This window comes from Pongo abelii, chromosome 1 (assembly GCF_028885655.2).
Source record: "Pongo abelii isolate AG06213 chromosome 1, NHGRI_mPonAbe1-v2.0_pri, whole genome shotgun sequence".
NCBI classification, from domain to species: Eukaryota; Metazoa; Chordata; class Mammalia; order Primates; family Hominidae; genus Pongo; species Pongo abelii.
Window position 1 is genome coordinate 198,373,650 of NC_071985.2, and position 22,351 is coordinate 198,396,000.

A 22,351-nucleotide genomic window follows, 5' to 3' on the forward strand; every position below is an offset into this window, starting at 1 on the left:
GAGAGAATTTGAAATAGCCACAAAGTTAAGGTACATCATCTACTCATCCCGTGAAATTTTTTTTTTTTGAGATGGAGTCTCGCTCTGTCGCTCAGGCTAGAGTGCAGTGGTGCAGTGTCGGCTCACTGCAAGCTCCGCCTCCTGGGTTGATGCCATTCTCCTGCCTCAGCCTCCTGAGTAGCTGGGACTACAGGCGCCTGCCACCACGCCCGGCGAATTTTTTTGTATTTTTAGTAGAGACTAAAAATGTTAGCCAGGATGGTCTGGATCTCCTGACCTCCTGATCCACCCGCCTCACCCTTCCAAAGTGCTGGGATTACAGACGTGAGCTACCGCAGCCGGCCAGTATGAAATTTGTTTTGAGAAGCTGTGTACAGTTAACTCCCAGGAATGAGACTAAGATCTGGTCAATTTTTTTCATACTCTGTGTTTTTTAAATAATCAGGTCAGCTTACACCCAAATCAAGAATCTTGGAGTCATTGTTTTGCCTCAATTCTGTTAATACTTAGTTTTCCCACTGTGGATCTGAAGCTTTGTGGATCTCAAGGCAAAAACAATATAAAGTATATTATAGTGGTTTAGGGGTATGTGAGGTCATACTACCGGAATTCATACATTATTTCTGCAATTTGCCTGGCTGCATTATCTTGCAAGTTTGTTTAGTTGTAGTTTGCTCATCTGCAAAACACCTTTTTCATAGGGTCATTGAGATAGAAAATGATGCAAAAACATTTAGCAGTGCCTAAAGATGCAAAAGGAGCATATGGTATTTTCAAGTCTCTTTACCAGTGATAAGGTTCACAGGCAAAAAGGATATTTCCCTTAGTATACCATGTAATCAGAAGAGCCTGATTAGCAGTTTTTTGATAGGGAGAAAATTTAACTTGCAGATCATGTAGTCCATAGGGAACAATTAGAAAGAGCCTAAGTACTGAAAGGAATGGAAGTCCCAAGGAGAGGCCATCTGTTGCAAGTTTACTTAACCTCAAATGGTAAGTAGAATTAAGTACAAGAATTGCTGCATAGCAGGGCTGTTGATTAGTTGGTATGTTAAGTACTTGACACAATACCTGACTCAGGTGTTCTAAAACAATAGTCTTGAAGGGTGGAGAAGCCTAGAACTGAAAACATGACAAAGTCCACATTTTAACAAAATAGTGGGCACATAATGTTCTGGATCTAAAACAGGTTTGGTTCTAAACAGAGTTGAAGAAACATAGCACTATTGAAATAACTAAAGGATTCAGAGGAAAATAAATTGTGGAAAGAAGACACATAATTGGGGAAATATTCCATAATAACATTGTTAACATGGTAGTAACACTTAGCAAACTAGGCTGCAGATTCAGCATAATCCTAGCTAATTTCTTGAAATTGATAAACTGATTGTAAAATTCACATAGAATTGTAAGAGACCCAGAATAGCCAAAACAATCTTGGAAACAAATCTTGAACAAAGTTGAGTTCACACTTCTGATTTCAAAACTTACTACAAAGCAATGGTAATCAAGGCTGTTGTACTACTAGCACAAGCATAGACATAGAGTAATAGAATTGAGAGTCCAGAAATAAACGCTCGCACATATGGCCAGCTGATTTTCAACAAGGGTTACCAAAATCATCCGATGGAGAAATAATGGTCTTTTCAACAAGTGGTGCTGGGAAACTAGGTAGCCACATGTAAAAAAAGACGCCACCTCACACCGTATACAAAAATTAAAAAATGGATTGAAGCCCTAAATATGAGAACAAAATATTTGCAAATCATGCAGCTGATAAGGGACTTGTATGTAGAACATATAAAGAATTCTTAGGACTGGCTGGGCATGGTGGCTCATGCCTATAATCCCAGCTGAGGCAGGAGGATCACTTGAGGCCAGGAATTCAAGACCATCCTGCACAGCATGGCAAGACCCTAACTCTACAAAAAATTTAAAAATAAGGTGAGTGTGGTGGCACCTGCCTGTAGTCCCAGCTATTCAGGAGGCTGAGGTGGGAGGGTCACTTGAGCCCAGAAGGCTGAGGCTGCAGTGAGCTATAATGGCACCACTGCACTCCAGCCTGGGTGACAGAGCAAGACCCTGTCTCAAAAAAATGAAAAAAACAAAAATATTTAATAAATACACTTAAGACATAGGCACTGATGCCTGTAATCCCAGCACTTTGAGAGGCCAAGGCAGGCAGATCTCTTGAGGCCAGGAGTTCGAGACCAGCCTGGCTAACATAGTGAAACCCTGACTCTACTGAAAATACAAAAAATTAGCCGGGTGTGGTGGCTGGTACCTGTAATCCCAGCTACTCAGGAGGCTGAGGCAGGAGAATCGGTTGAACCCAGGAGGTGGAGGTTGTAGTGCACTCCAGCCTGGGCGACAGAGTGAGACTCCGTCTCAAAAAAGGCAGAGAAGGTGAATAGATATTTCTCAAGGAAGATTAGTAAGTGGCTAATAAGCACATGAAAAGATGCTAGACATTATTAGTCATTAGGGAAATCCAATCCAAACCACTTTATACTCATTAGAAAGGCTAGAATCAAGGTCACGCTTGGTGGCTCAGGCTTGTGAAACCAGCACTTTGGGAGGCCAAGGCGGGTGGGTCACTTGAGGTCAGGAGTTTGAGACCAGCCTGGCCAACATGGCGAAAATCCGTCTGTACTGAAAATACAAAATTAGCCAGGTGTGGTGGCGCATGCCTGTAATCCCAGCTACTTGGGAGGCTAGGGCAGGAGAATCATTTGAACCTGGGAAGCAGAGTTTGCAGTGAGCCGAGATCGTGCCACTGCACTCCAGCCTGGGTGACAGAGTGAGACTCCGTCTTGGGTGGGGGAGGCGGGGGGCAGAAATGGGAACCCTCATACATCACTGGTGGAAATGTAAACTGGTGCAGCCATGTTGGAAAACAGTCTCGCAATTCGGCAAATAAACATAGAGTCACCAAGTGACCCAGCAATTCCAATGCCCAAGAGAAACGAAAACATTTGCTCAGTAACTTGTATGCAGATGTTTATACCAGCATTAATAATAGCCAAAAGGGCCAGGTTTGGTGGCTTACATCGGTAATCCTAGTACTTTGGGAGGCCAAGGCGAGAGAGTTGCTTGAGCCCCAGAGTTTGGGAGTAGCTAGCCTGGGCAGCATGGTGAAGAAACCCCATCTCTACAAAAAATACAAAAATTAGCCAGGCATGGTGGCACTGTACCTGTAGTCCCAGCTACTCAGGAGGGTGAGGTGGGAGGAACACTTGAGCCCAGGAAGTCGAGGCTGTGGTGAGCTGTGATTGCGCCACCGCATTCCAGCCTAGGTGGCAGAGCGAGACCCTGTCTCAATAATAATAATAATAACTAAAAGGTAGAAACAACGCAAATGTCCATCAACTGATGAATGGATAAGCAAAATGTAGTATATCTGTACAAAAGAATATTATTAATCCATAACAAGGAATGAAGTACTGATAACATGCCACAACATGGATAAAGCTTGAAAACATGCTAAGTGAAAGAAGCCAGTCACAAAAGACCACATATTGTATTCATGTGAAATGGCCAGAACATGGAAATCTACAGAGACAAAGTAGATTAGTGGCAGTGGCCGAGAGAGTGATGGGGAATAATAGGTGTATCATAGCTGAATGATGCAGGGTTTCTTTTTGAGGTAATGAAAATATTCTAGGCCAGGCACAGTGGCTCACGCCTGTAATCCCAACACTTTGGGAAGCTGAGGTGGGTGGATCACCTGAGGTCAGGAGTTCAAGACCAGCCTGGCCAACGTGGTGAAACCCCAACTCTACTAAAAATACAAAAATTAGCCGGGTGCATGCCTATAATCCCAGCTACTAGGAGGCTGAAGCATGAGAATCACTTGAACCCAGGAGGTAGAGTTCGCAGTGAGCCAAGATGGAGCCACTATACTCCAGCCCGGGCAAGAGAGTGAGACTCCATCTCAAAAAAATAAAATATTCTAAAATTGAGTGGTGATGGATGAACATATCTGTGAATACACTGAAAACCATTAAGTTGTATAAATGGATCAACTGTTAGATGCGTGAATTATATTTAAATAAAGCTTTATTGAAAAAAGACTTTTGGAGTGGTGTAAGAAGAGGCCTTGGCCGGGTGTGGTGGCTCACGCCTGTAATCCCAACACTTTGGGAGGCTGAGGTGGGCAGATCACCTGAGGTCAGGAGTTCGAGACCAGCCTGGCCAACATGGTAAAACCCCATCTCTACTAAAAATACAAAAAAATTAGCAGGCGTGGTGGCACACGCCTGTAATTTCAGCTGCTCGCGAGGCTGAGGCAGGAGAATTGCTTGAACCTGGGAGGCGGAGGTTACAGTGAGCCAAGATCATGCCACTGCCCTCCAGTCTGGGCGACAGTGATACTCCATCTCAAAAAAAAAAAAAAAAAAAAAAAAAAAAAGGTCTTGTAGGCCATGCTAAGTATTTTGAACTTTATCTGAAGAGCAGTGGGAATCCTTGAACAAGAGGCACTGAGGGCACCTGGATTATTAAAATCACTTCCTCACTGGTTTTACCCCCTGCTCTGCTGTGGTCTGTTTCTTAGCACTACCTCTAGTTCAGTTATCTATTGCTTCCTAACACACTACCCCTAAACTCAGTGGCTTTAGACAACAACTCATTATGGTTTTTAGGGTTGGCTGGGCTCGGCCAGGCAGCTCCAGGTCAGAGGGAGGCCAGGTCTGAAGTCTTCTGAAGGCTATTGGTGTCCAAGTCCAAGATGGCTACTTCTCTCGCATGTGTGACAACTCTGTTGAGATGGTTGGAACACTTACATCCTTTCTTTTTCCTTAAAGTGATTAGATGTGTCTCAATTCCTAAAAGAAAAGGGACTGGTGGTTGTTTTTCAGAACAGTGAGGAAGGTGCCTTCGGACAGGGTTCTACCCTGAGGCTGTGGCATGGAGAGGGAAAAGATACGTGAATGACAGATTCCGTGGTAGTGATCACAATGGATTGGAAAGCTGACTTGCATCAAGAGAAAAGGGAAGCCAGTCTGTGTCTGAGAAAAGGGCTCTGGACTGAGCAGTAAAAAAACATTTGTGTGATGACTTCTCCCTTGGCAAGACCTAAAGAAGAATTCTTGCATCTGAGAATTTATCAATATTTTATCTTATGTCTTAAGTACTCTCCATTTACCTATTGGTTTGGAACCAGGAGTTTCTTTTCATCAAATATTAAGACAAAATAAAAACCTTTGGCTGGTGAATTTAACAAAACGGTGGTAGTACCACAAGGACTGCTGGAAAAGACTAAAGATGATCCTGACGATATACACCCAGTTTATTTTGTTTTCTTATTTTCTGTTTCAAACTTTTTATTTTTTGAGACAGGGGTCTCACTCTGTTGCCCAGGCTGCAGTGCAGTGGCACAATCACAGCTCATTGCAGCCTCGACTTCCCCAGCTCAAGTGATCTTCCTTAGTCCCCCAAGTAGCTGGAACCACAGGCATGCACCACCATGCCTGGCTAATTTTTTTATTTCATAGAGATGGGTCTCAGTATGCTGCCCAGGCTGGTCTTGAACTCCTGGGCTCCAGTTATCCTCCTGCCTCAGCCTCCCAAAGTGTTGGGATTACAGGTGGGAGCCACTACACCTGGCCCTTTTACTTTTCTTTTTTTTTTTTTTTTGAGACTGAATCTCGCTCTGTCGCCCAGGCCGGAGTGCAGTGGTGCGATCTCGGCTCACTGCAACCTCTGCCTCCCAGGTTCAAGTGATTCTCCTGCCTCAGCCTCCCGAGTAGCTGGGACTACAGGCGTGTGTCACCATGCCCGGCTAATTTTTGTAATTTTAGTAGAGACAGGGTTTCACCATATTGGTCAGGCTGGTCTCAAACTCCTGACCTCAGGTGATCCACCTGCCTTGGCCTCCCAAAGTGCTGAGATTACAGGCGTGAGCCACCGCAGGTGGCCTCCTTTTATATTTCTTAAATGTCTTTAACTTCAGCATTTTTTGTATCTGCCAGCACAGTTTGAATTCAGTGTCTCAGTTTATATAACCCCAATGGACTCTGCCAGTATCCCTTATCCCAGTCTTCCTGCCTTTTCTCTCTGTTGACAAATAAAAATTATATATATTTATAGCATACAACATGATGTTTTGAAATATGTATACATTGTGGAATGGCAAATTAAGCTAATTAGCATATGCATCACCTCACATACTTATCATTTATTTGTATGAGAACAATTAACATTCATCCTCTTAGCGATCTGCAAGTATGCAATACATTGTTATCAACTGTAGTCACCATGGTGTACGATAGTAGAACTCTTGAATGTATTCCTCTTAACTGAAATTTTGTTATCTCCCCAATCTTCCTTCTCACGCTCCATCCCCTGGTAACCACCATTATACTCTCCGCTTCTATGAGTTTGACTTTTTTAGATTCCACATATGAATGAGATCATGAGACATTTGTATTTCTGTGCCTAGCTTACTTCACCCAGGTAATGTCCTCCAAGTTCATCTGTGTTATCAAAGATGACAGAATTCCTTCTTTTAAAGGCTGAATAGTACTCTACTGTGTATGTATCTTAAATTTTCTTTATCTGTTCATCCATCAATGGACACTTGGATTGATTCCATAGCTGCCTTCACTCCTGCACCTTTTGCTCATGACATAGTTTCCTTCCTAAAACACTCACCTGATCATTTCTCTTCGGCTTGGAATCACTTTCTCCTGTACAACAAAGTTCAAACTCCTTATCAGGTCACACAAATCTGGTTCTTTCTTTAGTTCATCTTGCATTGTGCCATTAAAACTATGCTCTATGTAAACCAAACTCTCTCTTTTTTTTTGAGACAGAGTCTCGCTCTGTCACCCAGGCTGGAGTGCAGTGGTGCGATCTCGGCTCACTGCAACCTCCAGCTCCCAGGTTCAAGAGATTCTTTTGCATTAGCCTCCTGAGTAGCTTGGACTACAGGCGTGCACCACTATGTCTGGCTAATTTTTGTATTTTTGGTAGAACGGGGTGTCACCATATTGGCCAGGCCAGTTTCAAACTCCTGACCCGGTGTTCCGCCCACCTCAGCCTCCCAAAGTGCTGGGATTATAGGCGTGAGCCACCGTTCCTGGCCCAAACTCTCTATTTCCCCAAGTGTATCTTGGGTTTTCTTCCTCTTTGCCTTTGAACATATTGCTCCAGCTTCACCCTTCATTTGTCAGACTGGCAAATCCAACTTTTATATATATACTATTTTCTAGGGTACTTTTGTTATAGCAAATGCCAACTTTTTTCTTCTTTTTTAAAATTGTAAATTGACAACTTATAATTGTATAGACTTATGGGTTCTGTGAAGAGGGTGTTGTGTGGGGAAAACATTTGTGGGGTACAAAATGCTGTTACAATTTATGAATGCAATGTGAAATAATTAAATCAAGCTAGTTAACATATCTGTCACCTCAAATACTAAACATTTTTTTGTGGCAAGAACACTTGAAATTTACTTAGCAATTTTGAAATTTACAACAGTCTATTATTAACTATATTCACCAGGCTGTGCAATAGAACGCATAAAAAGAGAAAACATTCTCCCTATTTGAAATTGTATACCCTTTGGGCCAGACGCGGTGGCTCATGCCTGTAATCCCAGCACTTTGGGAAGCTGAGGTGGGTGGATCACTTGAGGTCAGGAGTTCAAGACCAGCCTGGCCAACATGGTGAAACCCCATCGCTACTAAAAGTACAAACACACACAAAAATTAGCTGGGTGTGTTGGTGCATGCCTGTACAATGCCTGTAGTCCCAGCTACTCGGGAGGCTGAGGCAGGAGAATCACTTGAACCTGTGAGGTGGAGATTGCAGTGAACCAAGATCGTGCCACTGCACTCCAGCCTGGATGACAGAGCAAGACTCTCTCTCAAAAAGAAAGAAACAAACAAACAAAAAACCCAAGAAATTGTATACCCTTTGATCATCACCACCCCATTTCCCCCATCCTCCAGCTTCTGTCACTACTGTTCTACTCTCTGCTTCTATAAGTTCATTTTTTAAATTCCACATATAAATGAGAACATGTGATATTTTTCTTTCTGGGCCTGACTTACTTCACTTAGCATAATGTTCTCCAATTCCATCAATGTTGTCACAAATGTCAGAATTTCTTTCTCTTTTTCTTTTCTTTGTTTTTTTTCGTTTGTTTGTTTGAGATGCAGTCTCACTCTGTCGCCCAGGCTGGAGTGCAGTGGCGTGATCTTTGCTCTCTGAAACTTCTGCCTCCTGGGTTCAAGCTATTCTCCTGCCTTAGCCTCTGCATAGCTGGGATTACAGGTGTGCACCACCATGCCTGGCTAATTTTTGTACTTTTTTTTTTTTTTTTGAGATGGAGTCTCGCTCTGTCGCGCAGGCTGGAGTGCAGTGGTGCGCGATCTTGGCTCACTGCAAGTTCTGCCTCCTGAGTTCACTCCATTCTCCTGCCTCAGCCTCCCAAGTAGCTGGGACTACAGGCGCCTGACACCATGCCCAGCTAATTTTTTTGTATTTTTAGTAGACATGGGGTTTCACCGTGTTAGCCAGGATGGTCTTGATCTCCTGACCTCGTGATCCGCCCGCCTCGGCCACCCAAAGTGTTGGGATTACAGGCGTGAGCCACCACATCTGGCCTAATTTTTGTACTTTTAGTAAAGATGGGGTTTTGCCATGTTGCCCAGACTGGTCTCAAACTTCTGACCTTAAGTGATCTGCCCACTTTGGCCTCCCAAAGCGTTGGAATTACAGGCACGAGCCACTGCACCCAGCCAGAATTTTCTTTTTCTTTCTTGGAGACAGAGTCTTGCTCTGTCATCCAGGCTGGAGTGCAGTGGTGTGATCTTGGTTCACTGCAACGTCCACCTCACAGGTTCAAGCCATTCTCCTGTCTAAGCCTCCCGAGTAGCTGGGACTACAGGCACATACCACCATGCCAGGCTAATTTTTTGTATTTTAGTAGAAGCAGGGTTTCACTGTGTTGCCCAGGCTGGTCTCGAACTCCTGAGCTCAGGCAATCCACCCACCTCAGCCTCCCAAAGCACTAGGATTACAGGAGTGAGCCACCGTGCCCGGCCCAGAATTTCCTTTTTCTTTTTTTGATATGGTGTCTCACTCTGTCGCCCAGGCTGGAGTGCAGTGGCGCGATCTCAGCTCACTGCAACCTCCACCGCCCAGGTTCACACCATCCTCCTGCCTCAGCTTCCCGAGTATCTGGGACTACAGGTGCCCACCACCATGCCTGGCTAATTTTTTGTATTTTTAGTAGAGACAGGGTTTTAACCGTGTTAGCCAGGATGGTCTTGATCTCCTGACCTTGTGATCCGCCCACCTCGGCCTCCCAAAGTGCTGGGATTACAGGCATGAGCCACTGTGCCCGGCCCAGAATTTCCCTTTTTTTAAAGATTGGATAGTATTCCATTATGTATATGCACTATAATTTTTTTTTTAATCCATTCATCTGTTGATGGGCAGAGCTTGAATCCATAACTTGGCTACTGTGAATAGTGCTGCAATGAACATAGGAGTGCAGACATCCCTTTAACAAACTGATTTCAAGTCTTTTGCATTAATACCCAGAAGTGGGATTTCTGGATCATATGATAATTCTATTTTTTGTTTGGATTTTTTTTTTAAATCTCCATACTGTTTTCCCTTTTTTTTGAGATGGAATCTCGCTCTGTTGCCAGGCTGGAGTGTGCAATGGCGCGATGTCGGCTCACTGCAACCTCTGACTCCCTGGTTCAAGTGATTCTCCTGCCTCAGCCTCCCAAGTAGCTGGTATTACAGGCACACCCAACTAATTTTTGTATTTTTAGTAGAGACGGGGTTTCACCATGTTGGCTGGGATGGTCTCAATCTCCTGACCTCTTGATCTGCCCACTGCAGCCTCCCAAAGTGCTAGGATTACAGGCATGAGCACTGTATAAGATGATATCTCATTGTGGTTTTAATTTGCATTTCTCTAATGATTAGTGATGTTGAGCATTTTTTTATTATCTGTTAGCCATTTGCATGTCGAGAAATGTTTTTATCACTGGAATGCAAGGATGGTTCAACATATGCAAATCAATAAATGTGACATGCCACATAAATAGAATGAAAGATAAATACCATGTAATCATCTCATTAGATGCCAAAAAGCAGCAAATACCAACTTTTAAGATACTCACAGTTTTCTTTTTTTCTTTTCTTTTTTATTTGACAGAGTCTCGCTCTGTTGCCGAGGCTGGAGTGCAATGACTTAATCTCAGTTCACTGCAACCTCTGCCTCTCAGGCTCAAGCCATCCTCCCATCTCAGTCCCCCAGGTAGCTGGGACCACAGGGGCACACCACCACACCCGGCTATTTTTTTTTGTATTTTCAGTAGAGACAAGGGTCTCTCCATGTTGCCTAGGCTGGTCTCAAACTCCTGCACTCCAGGGATCCACCCACCGTGGCTTCCAACAGTGCTGAGATTACAGGCTTGAGCCACCATGCCTGGCCTCTTTGTTTTTTGTTGTTTTTTTTTTTTAAATTTTTAAATTTTAAAAATTTTAATTTTTCCATCAGTTATTGGGGGTACAGGTGGTATTTAGTTACATGAGTAAGTTCTTTAGTGGTGATTTGTGAGATTTTGGTGCACCCATCACCCGAGCAGTATACACTGCAGCCTATTTGTAGTCTTTTATCCGTCACCAACCTCCCACCATCCCTTGCCCCCCCTACTTGTTTTTTGTTTTTTTGATGTTCTAATTTTTACCTGCTTAAGGGGTGCACACACACACACACAGATACACACAAATAGAAATGATTATTAGTTTTTAAATTTTAAGAGATGGGGCTAGATTCCAACTCCTGGGCTCAAGCAGTCCTCCCACCTCAGCCTCCCAAGTACAAGTAGCTGGGACAACAGGGCTTGGCCTCACTGCGCCTGGCTGATTATTCTGGTTTGTGCTGTTCATTGTTAACCAGTCATTCTCTATTGGATTTATTTTTACTTTTTTTTTTTGAAATGAAGTCTCGCTCTTGTCCCCCAGGCTGGAGTGTGATGGTGCGATCTCAGCTCACTGCAACCTCCACCTCCCAGATTCAAGTGATTCTCCTGCCTCGGCCCCCTGAGTAGCTGGGATTACAGGCTCCTGCCACCACATCCGGCAATTTTTGTATTTTTAGTTGAGACAGGGTTTCACTGTGTTGGTCAGGCTGGTCTTTAACTCCTGACCTCAGGTGATCCACCCACCTCAGCCTCCCAAAGTGCTGGGATTACAGGCATGAGCCACCATGCCTGGCCTTATTTTTCTTTTTCTTTAAAAAATATTTTTATCTTTTAAAATCCATTTATTATATACTTATATTAATATATATTACTATATTATGTTTATAAAACTAAACACATATTGTATTCTTTTTTGACTTAGAACTTTAACTTTTTTTTTTAATTTTGTTTTTCTGAGAGGGAGTCTTGCTCTGTTGCCCAGGCTGGAGTACAGTGGCATGATCTTGGCTCACTGCAACCTCCGCCTCCTGGGTTCAAGTGATTCTCCTGCCTAAGCCTCCCTAGTAGCTAGGATTAGAGGTGCATGCCACCACGGCCGGCTAATTTTTGTATTTTTAGTAGAGATGGGATTTTGCCATGTTGGCCACGCTGGTCTTGAACTCCTGACCTCAAATGATCCTCCCACCTCAGCCTCCCAAAGTGCTGGGATTATAGGTGTGAGCCACCATGCCTGACCTTTTTTTTTTTTTTTCTATTAGCTGATTTTTTTCTACTGCTATGGTTCACATTTTCCTGCTCCTTGACATGTCTAATAATTTTTGACTAGATGCTGGACATTGTGAATATTACATTGTCGAATGTCTTACTGGACATTGTGAATATTACATTGTCGAATGTCTTACTTTTAAGAGTGATTAGTTTTGTTTTGGCAGGCAATTAGATTTGGTAGAGCAAGTCTGGAGTGACCTTTTCTTTAGGCCTAATTCTAGTATTTCCACTGGATGCCTTAGGTGTGTAACAAGGTTCTTCTATTCTGAATAGTCAGAATGTGAATGTCTCCCCAGCCCTTGTAAGCTCTAGGAATTGTTCAACGTAAAACTCTCTAGTTGTTGTTCTTTTTTCAACAGTTGTTTTTTCTCTGACCTTGTGGAGTCTTGTTCTATACATGCACAACTTAGTATTCTGCCAATAACTCCAAATAAATTTTATGCAGATTCTTTTTCTATATAGCTCCCTTCTTTCTAGTATTTTGTTCCACAAGTTCCAGCTGCTTCAGCCTTATCAAACTCCAATCTCTGGCTGGGCTCAGTGGCTCATGCCTGTAATCCCAGCACTTTGGGAGGCCGAGGTGGGTGGATCACCTGAGGTCAGGAATTTGAAACCAGTCTGACCAACATGGTGAAACTCCGTCTCTACTAAAAATACAAAAATTAGCCAAGTGTGCTGGCGTGTGCCTGTAATCCAAGCTACTCAGGAGGCTGAGGCAGGAGAACCACTTGAACCTGGAAGACGTAGGTTGCAGTGAGCTGAGATTGTGCTGCCACTGCAGTCCAGCCTGGGCAACTGGAGACTGTCTAAAACAAACAAACAAACAAACAAAAAACTCCGAACTCTGTCTCCTCAATGCAGCAAGAACTCCAAGCTCTTGTTTGGGTCCTCTTCTCTACACCATGGATCAGATAATGCTTCCAGGCAGATAGCATGTGACAATCATGAGTTTCACTCTTTCACCCAGGCTGGAGTGCAGAGGTGCTTGCCTCATTTATTACCCTTTTTTCGGGAATCACAATCCTGTATAGCCTATTTTGCCATGTGTTATGGACTGAATTGTGTCCCCCAAAAATCCAATTGAAGTCTTAACCCTTAGTGTATCTCAGAATGTGACTATATTTGTAGATAGGACCTTTCAAGAAATAATTAAGGTAAAATGAAGGCATACGGATAAGGCCTTACTCCATTATGGCTAATATCTTTATAAGAAAAGGAAGAATCACCATGGATGAGTGGACCACGTGAGGACCAGGAAAGGACACAGCAAGTAGACAGCCCTTGCAAGCCAAGGAGAAAGACCTCAGAAGAAATTAAACCTGCCAACACTGCCATCTTGATCTTCTACCCTCAAGAACTGTGAGAAAATACATTTCTGGCTTTTTTTTTTTTTTTTTTTTTTTTTCCTGAAATGGAGTTTCACTCTTTCACCTAGGCTGGAGTGCAGTGGCACGACCTCAGCTCACTGCAACCTCCGCCTCCCAGGTTCAAGCGATTCTCCTGCCTCAGACTCCTGAGTAGCTGGGATTACAGGTGCCTGCCACCATGCCCGGCGAATTTTTGTATTTTTATTAGAGACGGGGTTTCACCATGTTGGCCAGGCTGGTCTCGAACTCCTGACCTCAAGTGATCTGACTCCTCCTCGGCCTCCCAAAGTGCTGGGATTACAGGCGTGAGCCACTGTGCCCGGCCTATTTGTTTTTTGTTTTTGTTTTTGTTTTTTTTGAGATGGAGTCTCGCTCTGTTGCCCAGGCTGGAGTGCAGTGGCATGATCTCGGCTCACTGCAAGCTCTGCCTCCCAGGTTCACGCCATTCTCCTGCCTCAACCTCCCGAGTAGCTGGGACTACAGGTGCCCACCACCACGCCCGGCTAATTTTTTGTATTTTTAGTAGAGATGGGGTTTTACCATGTTAGCCAGGATGGTCTCAATCTCCTGACCTTGTGATCCACCCGCCTCAGCCTCCCAAAGTGCTGGGATTACAGGCGTGAGCCACCGCGCCTGGCCCCTATTTCTGTTTTTTAAGCCACTAGTCTGGTATTTTGTTATGGCAGCTCTAGCAAACACATATACCATGTATGAACAGCAGTTGTTTCGTATACTTCATGCAGTTTTCTAGTTGTTTACAGCACTAAGGGAAATCTGGTACCAGTTTTCTGTCTGAGCTGGAAGCTGAATACAACAGATTTGTTTTAACAGAGACAGAACAAGTTGGAAAAAGTTATAAATAGTCACACGAATTTCCATTTTACACAGGAAAACATAATGAACATTTTAAAAAGCAGCTTAAATGAAGTAATTGATATACAATAAACTGCACATATTTGAAGTACAAACTTGATAAAGTTTGACATATGTATACACCAATAAGATCATTACCACTGTCAATCTAAATAATAAAGAGAGAGAGGCTCTCTAAAAGAAAAAGAGATTTATTCAGGAGTTACGCATTGCAATGGGAATATGTGTGCCACAGTAAACTATGTATATGTATTGAGTAGGTAAAGAAAGACAAAGGTTTTGGCCGGACGCGGTGGCTCATGCCTGCAATCCCAGCACTTTGGGAGACTGAGGTGGGTGGATTACATGAGGCCAGGAGTTCAAGACTAGCCTGGTCAACATGGCGAAAACCCGTCTCTACTAAGAATACAAAAATTAGCCGGGGATGGTGGTGCATGTCTGTAATCCCAGCTACTGGGGAGACTGAGGCGGGAGAATCAAACCCAGGAGGCAGAGGTTGCAGTGAGCTGAGATCACACCACTGCACTCCAGCCTGGGTGACAGAGCAAGACTCTGTCTCAAAAAGAAAAAAAAAAAAAAGAAAGAAAGAAAAGGAAAAGAAAAAAGACACAGGAGAAAGGTTTTCAAAGGAAAAAATGAAGAGGATTACATCATTGTTTTGAAATGATATCCTTGGCTATAAAAATCCTTAACAAGGGTGTTGCCTGGCTGAGGTTGGACAGGCAGTTGCTTGGTAGATGTCTTTGCAGATGAATTTTTTGTGTAAGTTTGTGATGGCTTTTGTGGAAGGTTGTGTTTTTTCAAGAGTCTTTTGTGATAGCTTTTGTTATCAGACATACAAGCCTTCCCTGGCTCTATTTTTTTTTTTTAAACACTAGTGACTCCTAGTGTTAAATCTCAATTCTAACAATTTTCACATTACAATCAAGATAAAATGGCTGCCACCCCCAAAAGTTTCCTTGTGTCCCTTAGTAATCCTTAACTCCTGTACCTATACATCTCTCCTTTCCCTCTACCAATCTACAGGCAACCACTGATCTGCTTACTCACCACTATAGGTTAGTTTCCATTTTCCAGAATTTTATATGAATAGAATCCTTTGACATGCGTTGTGTGTGTGTGTGTGTGTGTGTGTGTGTGTGTGTGTGTGTGTGTGTGTGTGTGATGGAGTCTCCCTCTGTTGCCCAGGCTGGAATGCAATGGCACTATCTCAGCTCACTGCAACCTCCACCTCCCGGGTTCAAGCAATTCTCTGCCTCAGCCTCCAGAGTAGCTGGGATTACAGACACCCGCCAGCACGCCCAGCTAATTTTTGTATTTTTAATAGAGATGGAGTTTCACCATCTTGGCCAGGCTGATCTTGAACTCCTGACCTCATGATCCACCCACCTTGGCCTCCCAAAGTGCTGGGATTATAAGCGTGAGCCGCCGCGCCCAGCCTCTTTTTTTATTTGGCTTCTTTCACTCAGCATTAATTATTTTGAGAGTCATACACATTGTTAGGTGTATCAATAGTTTGTTGGGTTCTTTTCTGAGACAGAGTCTCACTCTATTACCCAGGCTGGAGTGCAGTGGCATGATCACAGCTCACTGCAGCCTCGACCTCCCAGGCTCAGGTGATCCTCCCACCTCAGCCTCCCAAGTAGCTGGGACCACAGGTGCTCACTACCATATCTGGCAAATTTAAAAAAAATTTTTGCAGGCCAGGTGCAGTGGTTCACCCCTGTAATCCCAGCCTGTGGGAGGCCGAGGCGGGGCCGATCACAAGGCCAGGAGTACAAGACCATCCTGGCCAACATAGTGAAACCCTGTCTCTACTAAAAATCCAAAAAAAAAAAAAAAAAATTAGCTGGGAATGGTGGCGTGCGCCTGTAGTCCCAGCTGCTTGGGAGGCTGAGGCAGGCGAATTGCTTGAACCCAGGAGGCAGAGGTTGCAGTGAGCTGAAATCACATCACTGCACTCCAGCCTGGGCAACGAGAGAGTGTCTCAAAAAAAAAAAAATTTTTTTTTTTTTTTTTTTTTTTAAGCAGAGATGAGATCTTCCTATGTTGCCCAGGCTGGTCTGGAACTCCTGAGCTCAAGCAATCTTCCCGCCTCAGCCTCCCAAATTTCTAGGATTACAGATGTGAACCACCATGCCTATCAGTAGTTTGTTTCTTTATTTCTTTTATTTTTTTTCTCCTTGTTTTTTTTTTTTTTTTTTTTTTCTGAGATGGAGTCTCCCTCTGTCGCCCAGGCTGGAGTGCAGTGGCGCAATCTCAGCTCGCTGCAATCTCTGCCTCCCGGGTTCAAACGATTCTCCTGTCTCAGCCTCCTGAGTAGCTGGGATTACAGGAGCCCACCACCACACCGGGCTAATTTTTGTTTCTTTAGTAGGGACAGCGTTTCACCATGTTGCCCAGGCTAGTCTCGCACTCTTGGCCTCAATTGACCCACCTGCCTCAGTCTCCTAAAGAAATATCTAGTTTTTGTATATATGCAATACAATGTATTGTAATAATTTTCTTTTTTTTTTTTTTGAGACCGAGTCTCACCCTGTCACCCAGACTGGAGTGCAGTGGCGTGATCTGAGCTCACTGTAACCTCCGCCTCCCGGGTTCAAGCGATTCTTGTGCCTCAGCCTCCCAAGTAGCTGGGATTACAGGCGCCTGCCACCACACCAGGCTAATTTTTGGTATTTTTAGTAGAGATGGGCTTTCACCATGTTGTTCAGGCTGGTCTCAAACTCCTGACCTCAAGTGATCCACCTGTCTCAGTCTCCCAAAGTGCAGGGATTATAGGCGTGAGCCACTACGCCCGGCGCTCTTTTTAAATTTTAAATTTGGCGATGTCCAAAATTTAAACACTGGTTATAATATTCAACATAATATTAAATTTCAATACTGAAAAGCTCTATAAAACAAATAATCTATACTTAATAGTCACGTTCTATCTAATGCTGTTTTTTTCTCCTAGTGAGAATAAAGCTTTTTTAAAGCTCTGACCATAGCTCTTGAAGTTTCTGGTTCTGATTGTTGATCTCTGCTCACTGCAACCACAACCTCCCGGGGGCAAGCGATTCTCCTACGTCATCTTCCCAAGTAGCTTGGACTACAGAGGTGTGCACCGCCACCTCTGTCTAATTTCTGTATTTTTAGTAGAGATAGGGTTTCGCCATGTTGCTGGTCATGAATTCCTGAGCTCAAGTGACCTGCCCTCCTGGGTCTCCCAAAGTGCTCATGCTCCCAAAGGCATGAGCCACCGCGCCCGGCCTTGATTGTAAAATTACCTTTCATTAGGCACACTGCTTATTACAGGACTGGACTTTTCAGCTCTTCCATACTGTGGATTACTGAGCAAATTTCATCTAGCAGGTCACCACCTTCTACCAAGAAAATTTGCCCAAGCTGCTCAGAGTGAAACAGAATTCTAAAGTCTGTGACCTATTTCTTCATTTCTGTGTATGTAGTTCTTAGAGCATTAGGTGTAATTTTCTACATTTCCATATTCCTGAATGAATGTCACTTTATAGAATAATATGTTACTTCTGCTTTCAAACTTCTTAGATTTCCTCATAAAGACCTTTCAATTGAGGAGTTTATAGATTCTAAAATTCTAGAAGCTTCAATTTTCTTCAAGGCTAAATAATGTGACTAGCTTCTTGAAAGAACATCTGAAGGCCAGGTGTGGTGGCTCATGCCTGTAATCCCAGCACTTTGGGAGGCCGAGGTGGGCAGATCACAAGGTCAGGAGTTCGAGACCAGCCTGGCCAATATGGTGAAACCCCATCTCTAGTCAGGAGATCGAGACCATCCTGGCTAACAAGGTGAAACCCCGTCTCTACTAAAAATACAAAAAAAAAAAAAAAAAAAAAAAAAAAAAAAATTAGCTGGGCGTGGTGGCACATGCCTGTAATCCCAGCTACTCTGGAGGCTGAGGCCAGATAATAGCTTGAACTTGGGAGACGGAGGTTGCAGTGAACTGAGATGGTGCCACTTCACTGCAGCCTGGGTGATGGAGGGATATGCCGTCTTAAAAAAAAAAAACTAGTATAGAAGATTCTATTATGCCTCGTTCCTGTAGACAACTACTATTTAACCATCATTCATTATTTAACAAAGACCAGACCAGGACATTTTCAAAGCCTCAAGAAAAAGAAAGTTACTTTTTTTTTTTTTGAGACAGAGTTTTGCTCTTGTCTCTCAGGCTAGAGGGGAGCCGCACGATCTCAGCTCACTGTAGACTCCGCCTCCCGGGTTAAAGCGATTCTTGTGCTTCAACCTCCCAAGTAGCTGGGACTACAATTGTGCACCACCACACCTGGCAAATTAGTTTGTATTTTTAGTAGAGAGGGGATTTCCCCCTGTTGGCAGGCTGGTCTTGAACTCCTGACCTCAGGTGATCCACCTGCCTCAGCCTCCCAAAGTGCTGGGATTACAGGCATGAGCAACTGCGCCTGGCCAGAAAGTTAATATTATAATACTATGTGGAAGTTGTTTCTATTTAATTATTTTATTATATTTATTTTAGAGATGGGGTCTCAGTCTGTCGCCCAGGCTGGAGTGCAGTGGCATGACCATGGCTCATTGCAGCCTCAACCTCCCAGGCTCAGGTGATCCTCCCATCTCAGCCTCCCGGGTAGCTGGAACCACAGGTGTGTGTTACCATGCCCAGCTAATTTTTAATTTTGTTTTGTAGAGACAGTGTCTTGCCATGTTGCAGGCTGGTCTCTAACTCCTGGGCTCAAGCAATCCTTCCACCTTGGCTTCCCAAAGTGCCGGGATGACAGGCCTGAGCCACTGCACCCAGTTGCTGTTTCTTTTGGGAAAAAAAAAAAAAAAAAAAGGAACTTTACATGTGCCAGGTGTGTAGATTGATTTTTCCAAAACCCCTGGCCATGATTACCTTAGAGACTTTTATTGCTGTCTCCTGTAGGTAAGGACACTTTGATGTGGTAATGTCTTCACTAGAGTCACACATTGAATTTGTGAAGAGGATCCATGAGCTCTGCTCATGCTGAGATGTTTGAAGATCTGGTGTAGTTTGGGTCTTTAGTGTCCTATGGTAGATTCTAGAAATTCTAAGAATAGCGTATGTATTCAGGGGTTAATAAATAGGAATAGTTTTTAAATGTTCTTGATCAGAACAAGAAAATAAGTTTATTTCACCCCTCAATAAACCTATCCAATAATTTTTTTTCTCTACTTGCTTGGTTGTATAAGGTTTCATATATTTAATATTGGCATTAAATATGGAGTATTTTAGTACAACTAGATATAAAGTGGTTTCTCCCTATTTTTTTTAAAGAAAATTAAATATGGCTTTGTTCTTAAATATGCTGGAAACATATTACTTGTAATAACATTTTATTTTGTTTCAGTCTCAAGAAATTGAACAGATAGGAGAAATTTTTAAAAAGATTTTTGATGTGTGTTTTTTTTTTTTTTTTTTGAGATGGAGTCTCACTCTGTCGCCCAGGCTGTAGTGCAGTGGTGAGATCTCAGCTCACTGCAACCTCCACCTCCCAGGTTCAAACAATTCTCCCTGCCTTAGCCTCCCGAGTAGCTGGGATTACAGGCGCCTGCCACCATGCCTGGGTAATTTTTGTATTTTTTAGTAGAGATAGGGTTTTGCCATGTTGGCCAGGCTGGGCTTGAACTCTCGACATCAGGTGATCTTCCTGCCTTGGCCTCCCAAAGTGCTGGGATTACAGGCATGAGCCGCCATGCCTGGCTGATGTGCTTCTTTTATAGTATTTAAGAATTATGATTAGTCTTAAAAGTACTTAGCTTGATTTCCTTATCCAGGAACTTACTTTTCTCTCAGACCAGCCACTTTGGTCAGTCTCCTTTTTCTGTTTTGTACCAGTAAAATTTTTGTACCCTTTGATTTGCTTTTGCCTTCAAAGCCCACGATTAATTCTGTAAGAATATCCTGAGTGATGAGGAAACGTCGCCCTTTGAGGGTAGGTAAAGTTATCTGGAATCTTCTCTGATGAATAAAATACATAATTGAGTTGATTGTTACCATGTGACAAATATTGTGCTAAGCACTTGATATGCATTATCTAAATTTATCTTTGCGGTCAGGCGCAGTGGCTCACGCCTGTAAACCCAGCACTTTGGGAGGCCGAGGCAGGTGGATCACCTGAGGTCAGGAGTTTGAGACCAGCATGGCCAACATGGTGAAACCCCCTCTCTACTGAAAATACAAAAATTAGCCGGTGTGATGGTGGGTGCCTGTAGTCTCAGCTACTCGGGAGGCTGAGGCACGAGAATCGCTTGAATCCAGGAGGCAGAGGTTGCAGCGAACCGAGATTGCACCACTGCACTCCAACCTGGTGACAGAGCGAGACTCCATCTCAAAAAAAAAAAAAAAAGTTGCTCATGATGGAACTGAGATTTGAACCAGTGTGGAATGACTCCAGAACCTGTGCTTTTAATCACTTTTACACTCTTGCTCCGTCCACTTAAGAGGCTCACTTGAGTGCAGCTTTGATCTCTGTGTGGAAATTCTCATGTACTTATCATCATCCCACATCAAACAAAGGCTATGAGGATATCTCTTTTCCTGCTTTGGGGGTACTGCTTGCCATTTGGAGGCACAACCTGTAAGTGTGGGGGATTTAATATCCCTGGGGAATTCTCAGTGGGAATTGGTGGATAAATGCCCCAACCTCCCTGCTCTTCAGCAGGACGGTCCAAAGTACTGTCTACATGTAAGATCGAGCCCCAGTTGTTCTTTGCATGGTGACCACTTCAGTAACACCCTTTATTGGATTTTTTTCCCCTTTCTTATTTCAATCACATTCTCCACTCCTTCACTTCCACTTCCTGGGGTCACTTCCCAAATAAACCACCACAACCATGTCTTTGTCTCAGCCTCTGCCTTTAGGGAAAAAGTACCTAAGAAATCTATGAATTCTGCCTCTAAGAAATGAGACTTAAAAAGTAATCGAACATGAATATAAAAACAAGAATATGGAACAAGATGTTCTATATATAGATGTTCTTATATTACTTGTCAGTTGTTCTTGAAATATTATATCTGAGCCTCTATAGAATTCCTAGTGTCTGTGAGTCACTAATTCTACCAACATTTATTGAGGGATATGTGATACACAATAAAATGCATATATTTAAACTGTATAATTTGATACTTTTAAATTTTTTTATTTTTTTAAGAGACAGGGTCTCACTTTATCACCCAGGTTGGAGTGCGGTGGTGCAAAGATAGCTCACTGCTGCCTTGAGTTCCTAGGCCTGAGAGCTCCTCCTGGCTCAGCCTCTTGAGTAGCTGGGACTATAGGCCTGTGCCACTATGCATGGCTGATTTTTTTTTTTGAGACAAAGTCTCGCTTTGTTGCCCAAGCTGGAGTGCAGTGGTGTGATCTTGGTACAAAACAGAAAAAGGAGACTGACCAAAGTGGCTAGTCTGAGAGAAAAGTTGGTGGTTTTCTGAGTTATGGGGCTATTTCTTTTTTTTTTTTGAGACGGAATCTCACTCTGTCGCCCAGGCTGGAGTGCAGGGGCGCGATCTCGGCTCACTGCAAGCTCCACCTCCTGGGTTCACGCCATTCTCCTGCCTCAGCCTCCCAAGTAGCTGGGACTACAGGCGCCCGCCATCACATCCGGCTAATTTTTTTGTATTTTTTGTAGAGATAGGGTTTCACCGTGTCAGCCAGGATGGTCTCGATCTCCTGACCTCCTGATCCACTCACCTCACCCTCCCAAAGTGCTGGGATTACAGGCATGAGCCATGGCACCCAGCCCATGCCTGGATAATTTTTATAGTTTTAGTACAGACGGGGTTTCATCATGTTGACCAGGTTGGTCTCGAACTCCTGACCTCAAATGATCTGCCCACCTTGGCCTCCCAAAATGCTGGGATTACAGGCATGAGCCACCGCGCCCGGCTTATATGGCTGATTAAAAAATGTTTTTTTGTAGAGACGGGGGTCTCCCTTTGTTGCCCAGGCTGGTCTCAAACTTCTGGCTTCAAGTGATTCTCCCGCCTACAGCCTCCCAAATCACTGGGATTGCAGACATGAGGCACCACACCTGGCCATCTGCAGCGTTTTTTAACTCTTGTCAACATGGAGCCTCCAGGGATTTGTTAATTAAGTTTAAAATGTCCCTACTACTACTGGCTTCAGCTGCAGGCTTCTCATCCTGGGCTTCTGCCCCTAGTAGGCTGTGTTTTTCTGTATCAGCTCATTTGTCTCTCCAGTTTGGGGGGCAGCAATTTGTCCTGTGACCTCAATTTTCTTTTGGCTCTAAGAAGAGTTATTGCTTTTCAGTGTTTTCAGCTTTTTCTTTTGGTGAGGAAAGAAATGATGACTTTGTAGGGGAACCAGACATCACCTCCAGCCCCTCTTTAGCTATTGTGTGGGCTCTTTGGCTGAGTCT